This window comes from Triticum urartu, chromosome 4A, assembly GCF_056163025.1.
Source record: "Triticum urartu cultivar PI428250 chromosome 4A, HENAU_Tu73, whole genome shotgun sequence".
Lineage (NCBI taxonomy): Eukaryota > Viridiplantae > Streptophyta > Magnoliopsida > Poales > Poaceae > Triticum > Triticum urartu.
Window position 1 is genome coordinate 414,356,726 of NC_141876.1, and position 11,896 is coordinate 414,368,621.

At 47.2% G+C, this 11,896-nt stretch overlaps 1 pseudogene; it reads left to right on the plus strand.

Annotated features, from left to right (window-relative positions):
• Positions 1-391: 391 nt before the first annotated feature.
• On the plus strand, positions 392-11,354 carry LOC147976017 (alcohol dehydrogenase 1-like; annotated as a pseudogene).
• Positions 11,355-11,896: the final 542 nt, after the last annotated feature.

Here is an 11,896-nt window from a genome sequence, read left to right on the forward strand (position 1 = left end):
GACTCCATTTGCCTAGTGAGCTCGTACCTAGAATCCATGTTTTGATGCTAAAGATGTTGGTTGCCATGCCTTGGCAACATTAACTGCCATGTTTGTTAGACTGTAGCTGCCATGGCTGAAAAACTGCACTTGCCATGCATGGCCACATGCAGATGCCATGACTTGTTATATAAATAATGTCATGCCAAATCAGATGCAACTGCTATATTCCGTTACGATAAACCTGCCATTGAAATAGTGCTTACACGCGCACCGGTTTTTTTCCAGGACCTTCAAGTACAATCAAGAGCACCGCGGGGACATCTACTGCGGGAACCTCTGAGCACACGGAAGAAGCATTCCACCAGCCAGCCAACAATCCTGCCACAACAATGCAGAATCAGTGTCAGAAATGGCAATCGTTCCAGCAATGCAGACAAGCACACCTTTACAGACCAGCACAAGCAACACTCAAGTAGATGAAACAACCACCGATACTGAAGTGAATGATGAAACTGATGACGAAGCACAAGGGGATGAAGAAGATGGGCAATCAGAAATCATGGTACCTCAACCACCGTATGTTGGGTAGAGATTTGGTTCATTTGAAGATACCAAGGAATTCTACCAGAGATATGCAATGTTCCATGAGTTTGTGGTGAACACCGAATACCATAGGAAAATAAAAAAACTAACGAGTACAGCAGAGGTGAGATAAAACGCTACAAGGCACGAAGGAACAAGAAGGGTAAAGGTGCTACGCCTGTCGTGCCGGAATGAAAGAGAGGCATCATTGTCAAGACGGAATGCCCTGTCCGGTGTAAGCTAAATGCAGATGGAGCATTGTGGGTGGTCACCAAATATTTCGATGAACACAACCATGAACTCATAAATAAGTTTGATCTCGTAAAATTTCTGAGCGCCCACAAAGGATTCACCCCCTCGAGAAGAAATTCATAAAGCTGCTACATGATTGTAACATCGGTCCATCAAGAATGGTCCAGATACTGTCCTTGATCCACAGCGGAGATGGTAGACTGAGTAGCATGCCCTACATACCGGCAGACGTCACAAACCTAAAGGCAAAGTACCGTAGAGAGAGCAGGTTGGCTGACATAGAAGACACGATAGCCTACTTCGAAGAGAAAGCAAAAGCGGATGCTGATTTCTTCTACAGGATAAGATTGGACGATGAGTACTGTGTCAGAAACATGTATTGGGTGGATGGTGCTGCAAGAAGAGCCTACAAACATTCCGTGATTGCATTTTGTTCGATGCGACATATCTCACAAATATGTACAAGATGCCCTGTGCTCCATTCATAGGAATAAATAACCACAATCAGTCATTGCAGCTCGGTTGCGGACTCGTTCGGAACGAAGGTACGGATGGTTACACTTGGATGTTCAAAACCTTCTTGGAGTGCATGGGTGGGCTTGCTCCGATGAACATAATAACAGACCAGGATTTTAGCATGCGTGCAGGCATAAAGGAGGTCTTTCCGTTGGCAGTGCACATGCACTGCAGGTGGCATATTATTAAGAAGGCTGAGGAGACGCTAGGACCATTCTTTACTGACCGTCCAGAGTTGCAAAAGGCATTCAAGTTGTGTCTGGACCACAACTTGACGGTGGAGGAGTTTGAACGGAGCTGGACGGCTATGATTGAAACATATCAAGTCCAAGACAACGAGACACTCGCTAGCCTGTGGGAGAAGCGAATGTACTGGGTGCCGGTCTACTTCATGTAGTGCTTCTTCCCATTTCTGCAGATTATGCAGCGCAGCGAGGGGTTCAATGCTGTTTTGAAGCGGTACGTGAGCCCTGGCAACTCATTGCCGCAGTTTGCCAAGCAATACACCGCTTTGCAACAGAAAATACTGGGATCTGAGCTACAGCAAGAAGCAAACACCGCGCTCAAGCAGCCTAAATTGTTAACATATTTACCGATGGAAAGGCAGATGAGCAAGATATATACCAACAAGATTTTTAACAAGTGAATAATTTTACCGTTCTAATTTGCACAAGCATGCAGCTAGTAGGTGACATGTAGAATGCAATGCAGTTGCCAACTTTTTTTTGACTTGCTGATCTTTTAAAAAATAGCCAGTGAATACATTGTAAACATGTTATGTAGTTGCCATGCAAAATCAACTATAGTTGCCTTATGGGTTGAACTGTAGTTGCCATGTTTAATGAACTGTAGTTGCCGTCTGAAATGATGTGTAGTTGACATGTGACCCAAAACTGCATTTGCCATGTTAAATGAACTGCATTTGCCGTGTTAAATGAAATGCATTTTCCATGTTAAATGTTATGAAGTTGCCATGTGAAAATATCATGCAGTTGCCATGTGGAAACAAACAACAGAAGACCAAATGTGGGAAAAAAATCAGCATTTCCATGCCATCATTGATGTTAGATACGTTTGGTATGTTACGACCTACATCAACATAAGGTGCTACAAAAGCGTCATATAAAGAGTTTAACAAAAACACAAAAAAATGCAGATTCCAGGAGGAAATAAAGCGTTCCAGCATGTACACGGATTACCAGATGGACGAACATACATTCAAGGTGTGTTCTCTCTTGGGCATGTCGAATTCAGAACCTGAAGACCCGGACAAGGGAAGGAACTACTTCGTGAAGGCCTCGATAAACGAAGGCGAATACTACCGCCAATGTTGCAAATTCGAACGGGATGGAATTGTGTGCTGTCACATACCGAAAGTAATGGACATGGTCGCGGTAACACGATTGCCCCACCATTTCATACGGCGGCGATGGACTTGGGATGCCGACGATGCGTTGGGGCCACAAACATCAAATGCAGTTTTGGATGTGCATGATGAGAGACAAGAGACAGCCATGGAAGCTGTGAGGCACGTTGTGTTGACCAAGAACTATGCTAAACTAATAGATGAAGCATGCAAGAGTGATGAGACAGCGAGGGTGGCAGAAAAACACAGGAAGGCCCTGAAAAGATAGCTTGATGAGATCAAAAAGAGGAAGGCTGAAGAATCCTTACACAGGTTCCCCCGCACCTCAAGTGTGCCTTCGTCCATGGGTCCATCATCTGAAAACTTGGAGGTAGGATCTAGAGCAGCAAGCACGCAAACCCAGGTCAGGAACCCGCCCCATTCCATCACAAAAGGGCATCCAAAAGAGGTCAGATACAAATCGGGGTTGGAGATTCAAGCAAAACACAAGAAAACAAAGAAAGGGATGGGCAATCCGTGAGCAACTCTGGAGGATAGGTACTTGGGTGTTGGTGACATTTTTGTAAGGTAGATGGTCTAGATTTAAAAAAATGGGAGAATGACTGTTGATCGGCATTAGAACTTGACAGAAAATGACATGAATCAGTGACTACAATTGCCCCGTGGGTGGTACTAAATCTGCCATGTTATTTATATAGAATATATCATGTTATTTCTACTGCATCTGCCATGTTATTTCTACTGAATCTGCCATCGCATAGATTTCCATTTCAGTCAACACATTTTATTCCACACATATTGTATTGTACGCATACTATGAAAAAACTAGTTGAAACGATCGCGTGCAAAAAACACAAGGTAACGACTGCTTATGAACTACCATGCTAACCGGTACAGTTAGTAATGCAAAAAAAAACCAAAAGCCAAAAAATAGAACGATTACTTTCACTAACTGTGTGTGATCAACTATATTTAGATACATTATAACTGAACACTTTTCCAGCTCTCTCACGCTATCAACGATTTTGACCTTTGGATCTCGCTGTTCGGACATCTCTGGCCGTTCGATCAACTCAACTTTGCGAACTGGGCCACTCGTCCTTCAGGGCAGTTACTCCGGGAGAAAAATCTGAAGTCTGTGGTTAACTGGGCCTCCACCCTTGAGAGCATCTCCACCCGCGCCCCCAAGAAGACCCCCCAGGCGACTTTTCGGCCGCCGGCGCCAAAAAATCGGCCCAGTCGCGTCCCCAAGGGCCCATTTTTCGCCGGCTCGGGCCGAAATTAGCGCTGGCAGACCCAGCCCGAACCCGGCGCTCGGGGGCGCCGGGCGAATAGTTTCCAGCCCATTCTCACAGCGCCTCATCCCCTTCCCCGACATCGCCGCCGCCGCTGAAGGGATCTCAGGCAACGACGCCCTTCCCTCCTCTTGATCGCTCTGCACCTAGCTAGGCGATTGCGCAACCCCCTCCTCCTTTGTCCCTCCTTTTTTTACCTCCGGCTCCTTGTGCTACCTCCTCATGGCGCCTCCCTGTCCCGTTGTTCCATGAAGGTCGAAGGTGTGACAAAGATGAGAGGATGAGCTCGGGAGGATGGGAAGATGAGTCGAGCTAGAGAAAGGCGGGGACTACCCAGCCGCCAATGTATTCCTCCCCGTCATGCAGGCGTTCCCGCCCTTACGACCTCAGCAGGCACCATCAAGGGTGGATGGGTGCTCATCTGCAGGTCATGACCACTGGTGATGTCCTCTCCTCCAATGGAAGTTGATGTCAAATCCCCTCCTCGAAGGTGACAATCTACTCATGTAGATTTGCTTCTCCGGGTATTTCACTTAACCCCTACAAATATTTCATGGAATCCATGAGTTCTCTTCTGTACTGATTGAGCCAGTTGCAGGTAAAAACATTATGCGATGAGGCAAATGAGATATTAGGGAGGAAGCTAGTGTTCAGGTATGGTAGATCGTTCTCATAATTTTGCAGTGGCATCTGTTAATAGGTAATAGGGTGTTACAAAATATAATGGTATGCTCTATTCGGTTGTAGACTTGTAGTAACATCATGCCAGTATACTCTTAGGCGTGTTCTGTACTGTTCACTTTGCTCAAAATTTTGTAATGGAATCATTTTGTTTTGTTAATAGTGTGGAATGAACCTACTAGAAAAAATTAGGAATAATGTCTTCATGATCATTTTTCGGTGCTGCGTACATGAAATACCTTCTCCAAGTTTTAATTTATGAAGCGGACTAGGACCTTTGCTCCAAGCACCTGTGGAAGGTACTAGCCGAGCTGCGAACTGGTGAGCCGCGGGCAAAAGAAAATACTGTCGATGCAGTCGCAGGTTGTGGGTGGATAGGCAAGCCGGTTGAGCCGATGTGGGCGATGTGTTCACACGGGCATCCGCCATCCAGTCGAGGAGCGAGCCTATGTGGTAAAGCTGCTTCGGGCCTTCCGGGCCGCACGCCGATGCAGGTCTAGGCGAAGCTGCGTTCACTGTTAGGTGAAGCAAATCAATGAGAGAAAGTCATTGGGTTTTGAAGAAAGCAATCAACAGTGAGTTCCTCGAGGCATTCATGGCAGATGATATGCCACTTGTTGGCAACACTAATGGAGATATGTGTTTCAATTTTCCCAACTTGTTGATGCTTCATTACATGCATCTATATGCATGTTGTCTCGCTTGGTGCTCTCCTGGTCCATCACCCATCTTACTCTGGAGCAAACCATCAAATGGTATGGTTTTCGGCTAATGTTTCCCTCTATCAACATTTTTACCCTTCCTTGTGATTTTTCTCTCATGCAATTTCTATCATGTGCTCGTTTGGTGATGCTTTGATTGTGTAAACTACTTTAGTTTTGGCATGGCTAGATTTTTAGACAGATATACATATTTGTCGATTATTGCAATCAGGTGTTTGACAAATGGGTATAATCTGCAATAGAATCAAAATTCCTGGTAGCTAATAATAAAAAGCAAGCATCATATTTGTTGCCATGGGATAGAAACATCATACGACAACTTCATCACACAAGCTTCCTAGAAGTGTGCTTTGTAAAATAAAATTATTTCATATTCTTTGGAGGGGATCTACGCTCTGTGTTCCTGACCTCGTGTTTTTCTTCTTTAGCTCATTAGTAATTCTCCAAGAAAACACATGCACATAATTGTATATTTTGTGGATTATTTGGAGCAGTGTCATTTCAATTAATGTTCTATTAGTCGTTGCATTTAAATATTTTTTGATCTAAGTCCTTTCCCAAGTTATTTCTCCCTCGCAACATTGTTTAGAGCAATGAAGAGGGCGTGACCGAGTTCGTGCCAGATGACCATGTCCTGCCAGTGTTCATTGGCCAGTGCAAGGAATGTGCTCACTATAATATTTGTGACCTCTACAGGATCAATGTCGACCGGGGCATGCTGATAGGTGATGGGCCATCACACTTCACCATCAGCTGGAAACTGAGATTCATCTTCGTCCGGACCTCTACCTTCAGTGATTGTTCCGATGCTGTTATTTCCCAATGAAACACCATATTCAGATTTAGAATGCCTCGCAAAAACGGCAAAGGGTTTGAGGGTGGCGATTTTTAGCCTTGGAGTTGTAAGCCTTGCTTTAAGTGAAACATGATATTTTATCTACCACAATATACTATTGGAGGTTGATGAGAATTATTCCCTATAAACGTCAGTCGTTGTTGTATGTTCTTTTCACATGATCAGGCTATGGACGGGGCCAGGATGGATAGGGGATCAAGTATTATCAATGAGGACTTGAACCCTGCAAAATAAGAACACGTTACAGTCTACTGCTATCTTCAGAAACAAAAAATATATACATTTTCATAATTGTTTACGAACACATACTGAACTTTTGCAAAAAAGCCAGCTAAGAAATTTTGCTGCACCGACTTTGTAAACCCAAAGGATCACACCAAGCCAGTGCATGAGGTATGTTATATTCTCTGCATGAGCATACATTTATCTCTTAATTTGTTCACGGGATGCCATATTGTATCAAATGCTTGCAATTGAGTTATGCTCCTGGTGCTTGTTGAGATGACAAACATTGGAGTCAACAGAGCCGTGGATTGCACTTGCCACGTCGACGCCATGATATTTTCCTTTGAATGCTTTCATGATGTATGTTCTCGATACACTTGTAGTTTGAGCATTCTGAGCATTGATGTGTTTTCTGCTTTGAGCTCAGTCATGAAGTCTGAGTGCAAGGGTGGGGCGTGGTGTAACACCCCGGGTGTAACTTTCCCTATTTGTACTCCAACTCTTGCCGTTTCCGGCGTTAAGTTATATTTATTTCCTCGGGTTCGGGTTTTTGTCTCCGTGTGTTGTTGTCGTTGTCATGCATCTCATATCATGTCATCATGTGCATTGCATTTGCATACGTGTTCATCTCATGTATTCGAGCATTTTCCCCGTTGTCCGTTTTGCATTCCGGCGCTTCGTTCTCTTCCGGTGATCATTTCTAGCTTTCTTTTGTGTGTGGGGATTAAACATTTCCGGATTGGACCGACACTTGCCAAGCGGCCTTGGTTTACTACCGGTAGACCGCCTGTCAAGTTTCATACCATTTGGACTTCGTTTGGTACTCCAACGGTTAACCGAGGGACCGAAAAGGCCTCGTGTGTGTTGCAGCCCAACACCCCTCCAACTTGGCCCAAAACCCACCAAACTCTGCTCCATCATCTAGAGTGTTCGATCACGATCGCGTGGCCGAAAACCGCACCTCATTTGGACTCTCCTAGCTCCACTTATGCCTATAAATAGCCCCCCCGTTTTCGGATCTCTCTCCCTCTCTGAAACCCAAAAAAAAGATCCCCGCGCGCCGGACAGGTCCGCCCGCGCGCCGGACACGTCCGTCGGCGACCGCGGCCAACCGGGAGGCGCCATGTGTCCCCGCCGACCTCCACCTCCGCGCGGCCCGGCGAGCCCGCGGGAGACCCGACCCTCGCCGCCACCGGGCCAGATCCGCGCCGCCCCCCGCCTCTCTCTTCCCCGACACCGTCCGCCGCCTCGCCGCCGCCCCTCGCCGCCGCCGCCCCGCATCTCCGCCACCTCGCCGCTGCCGCCCGGGCGCCGCGCTGCCCCGCTCCACTCCGTCCTCGCCGCCGTCCGGCCCCGCCGCCGCACCGCCCGGCCTCGCCGCCCCCGACCTCTCCCTCCTCGACTTTCGTGCTCCGGTGAACAGTGCGCGCCGGCGAGCCTCGGGAAGCGTGCAGATCTGAGATCCGAAATTTGACGGTTGACTTTTCCCTCTGAACCCTAATTTTTTATGCAATCTTTGACCTGTGATATCTCCGCATCCGTAGCTCCGATTTGGACATACAGTATATCATAATGTTCGTCTCGACGAGTACATCATTTCATTCCATTGCATCATTTTCATTTGAGTTCATCTTGATACCCGAAATGCTGCTAGAAGGAGGCTTCGTGAGTTATTTGTCAGATCTGCTAGTTCATCTTAGACTTTTGTCATTTTTGCCATGATTGTTGTGTGCATGATATGCCTGTGAGTCCTTCATATGTTTTGTTAAGCATCTTGTTATCTTTCCAGAGGTGCAACCCATGAATTTTTAGGATGTGTGTGGTGACTTGTGCAAGCTTGCAAAGTGAGGCACCCGGTAAATCTGTTTTCAGGGACTTAGCAGTTTTCACTAAGTCTGGGATTATTTAGTTCATGATGCCATATGTTCTTGCTGTTTCCTAGTGATCCGTGCCTCTTTTGAGGATGATCAGTAAAGGAGTTTTGTTAAACTTGTAGTGCTCTATCCATCCATGTCTTTACTTGCAATTATAGAGCACCCTAGCTTGAGTCAATCGAGCTCTACTTTTACTTCGTTGTGAATCTGGGCAGATCATCAACTTGTTTGCGATTTTACCGATGTTATTGTAGTTGATCCGTGCATGCTATGCCATTGTTATTGCCATGCATAGCTTTTATTTTGTGCCTTATTTAGGGATGTATGCTTGTCTTGCCATGACTTGCACCGTGGTGAGTGCATCGAGCTTGTAAACATGCCTTCGTGAGTTATGTTTCAGCATGTCCCAGTTTTCACTAAGTCTGAAAACTGATTATGTTTTTGCTATGTTCGTGTGCTTGTTAGTATATTTTGTGATCCCTTTTGGCTCAAGGTCACTAAGGGACTTTTGTTAAGCTTGTTTAGTAGCTCCATGCCATATCTTTCTTTGTCATGTTCAGGTCCTGTAGCATGTTGTTTTGTTGCTCCGAAGAGGGCTATATGATCTGAAATTCCAGACAAGTGTTAATTTCACTAAGTCTGAGATCTGTTTTACCATTTGCGTTTTTGCCATGCTTGTTTGAACATCCTAATGGATGAATTGGCCGTAGCTCAGCGCTAGACTTTTGTTAAGCATCTTGTGTGCATCCCTGCCATGTATTTTTTTGTCTTTTGGGGGGGCCGTAGCATGTTCATCTCATTGCATTTAGATGCCTACTTGCTGTAAATCGCAGACCGGTGTCATTTTTGAATCGCTTGCCATTTCCAAACCGTAACTCCGATTCCGGCGTTCTTTATATCGTTTTCAAGCGATTTCATCTCATCTTTCCAGTGACACCCTTGGAATTCCAAGTTGAGGCCAGGTTCATGCATTTCCTGTCATATCTTGCATTTTGCATCCCGCATCGCATCCCACATAGCATATCATCTTTGCATCGTGTTGTTTGAGTTTGCACGTGGTTGATTGTATCCTTGTTGCTTGTTTGTCTTGTTTGGGTAGAGCCGGGAGACGAGTTCGCTAACGAGGAGCCCGTTGAGTTTGCTCTTGAGGATCCAGTTAACTCTGACAACTGTGCAGGCAAGATGATCATACCCTCGAAATCACTACTATCTTTGCGATGCTAGTTTGCTCGCTCTTTTGCTATGCCATTGCTACGATGCCTACCACTTGCTTGCAAGCCTCCCAAATTGCCATGTCAAACCTCTAACCCACCATTATCCTAGCAAACCGTTGATTGGCTATGTTACCGCTTTGCTCAGCCCCTCTTATAGCGTTGCTAGTTGCAGGTGAAGATTGGAGGCCGTTCCTTGTTGGAACATTTATTTACTTGTTGGGATATCATTATGTTGCTAAGTTATCTTAATGCATCTATATACTTGGTAAAGGGTGGAAGGCTCGGCCTCTCGCCTAGTGTTTTGTTCCACTCTTGCCGCCCTAGTTTCCGTCATATCGGTGTTATGTTCCCGGATTTTGCGTTCCTTATGCGGTTGGGTTATAATGGGAACCCCTTGACAGTTCGCCTTGAATAAAACTTCTCCAGCAATGCCCAACCTTGGTTTTACCATTTGCCACCTAGCCTTTTCCCTTGGGTTTCGCGGACTCAAGGGTCATCTTATTTTACCCCCCGGGCCAGTGCTCCTCTGAGTGTTGGTCCAACCTAGAGCACCGTGCGGGGCCGTCCCTTGGTAACTTGGGTTACGTTGGCTCCCGTACGCTTAGCTTATCCGGTGTGCCCTGAGAACGAGATATGTGCAGCTCCTATCGGGATTTGTCGGCACAGCGGGCGGTGTTGCTGGACTTGTTTTACCATTGTCGGAGTTGTCTTGAATTACCGAGATACCGAGTCTGATCGGAACGTCTTGGGAGGAGGTCTATTCCTTCGTTGACCGTGAGAGCTTGTCATGGGCTAAGTTGGGACTCCCCTGCAGGGATTGAACTTTCGAAAGCCGTGCCCGTGGTTATGGGCAGATGGGATTTGTTAATGTCCGGTTGTAGATAACTTGAACCTTAACTTAATTAAAATGAATCAACTGAGTGTGTTGCCGTGATGGCCTCTTCTCGGCGGAGTCCAGGAAGTGGACACGGTGTTGGAGTAATGTTTGCGCAGGTTGTTCTCTAGTTTCTCGCTCGTGCTTTGCCTCCTCTTCCCGCTCTCTTTTGCGAATAAGTTAGCCACCATACTTGCTAGTCGCTTGCTGCAGCTCCACTCATATTTTACCTTGCCATACCTATAAGCTTAAATAGTCTTGATCGCGAGGGTGCAAGATTGCTGAGTCCCTGTGGCTCACAGATTACTATTACACCAGATGCAGGGCCTGATGATTCCGCTCCAGGTGACGTGTATGAGCTCAAGTGGGAGTTCGACGAAGACTCTCAACGATACTATGTTTCCTTTCCCGATGATCAATAGTGGTGCCCAGTTGGTGGTGAACGGGACCGTTGTCGCATGTTGGGTTCTCTTTTATTTTGGCGCCGTAGTCGGGCCATGAGTGTTTGGATGATGTAATGTTATTTATGTACTTGATTGACGTGGCGAGTGTAAGCCAACTATGTTATCTCCCTTTTATTATTTATATTACATGGGATGTTTGTGAAGATTGCCTAACTTGTGACATATGCCTTCAATGCGATTATGTCTCTAAGTCGTGCCTCGATACGTGGGAGCTATAGTCGCATCGAGGGTGTTACACGTGGTTAGGCTGGTGGGTGTCCCACACAAGGAGGTGGCATTCAATACCCACCTAATGAACTTCCTCAGTGGCAAGACCTTGAAAGGTGCCTTCTTTGGGAACTACAAGCCACACACCAACCTCCCAGATGTCATCAAGATTTACACGAGGAAGGAGCTGGAGCTGGAGAAGTTCATCACGCACGACGAACCTTTCTAACAGATCAAATTGTGAGGTACTGGGATCGTCCATAACAAGGCTCCCCCCCTCTCCCTCGCGTCGCCCTCTCGGGCGACTCGAGGGACAAAAACCTAGCCCACCGCCGCCGTCTCCTCCCCCTCCAACCCTCTCCTCGCCGCCGGCTTTGCCCGAGGCGCTGCTGATGAAGGTGGTGGCGGGGCCTCTCCTGCTGCCCTGCATCACTCGCGGGGGGCTTCGGGACCTGGGGCGGCGGCCCTGGCAGGATTAGCGCCACCGGATCCTCGGCGCATGGTGGCGCAGGTGCAGGCCGGTGCCCCTCGGCCGTGTGGACGGCGAGGTATCCGGTGGATGCGAGCCAGGGCGTGGCGGCGGCGGCTTCGGCTCCGCGGCTTCAGATCTGGCCGCCTACCACCCTCTGCGGCGGATTCACAAGTCCTCCCCCTAGATCTGGCCGGCTCCGTATTGGATGTTGGTTCTTCGCCGGGTGGGAGTGGGGACGGGAAGATTGCCAGGAGAAATCCCTAGCCGTCCTGCTGGTTGTGACGGCGGCGACGCCCGCGGGTGCCGCGCACCTT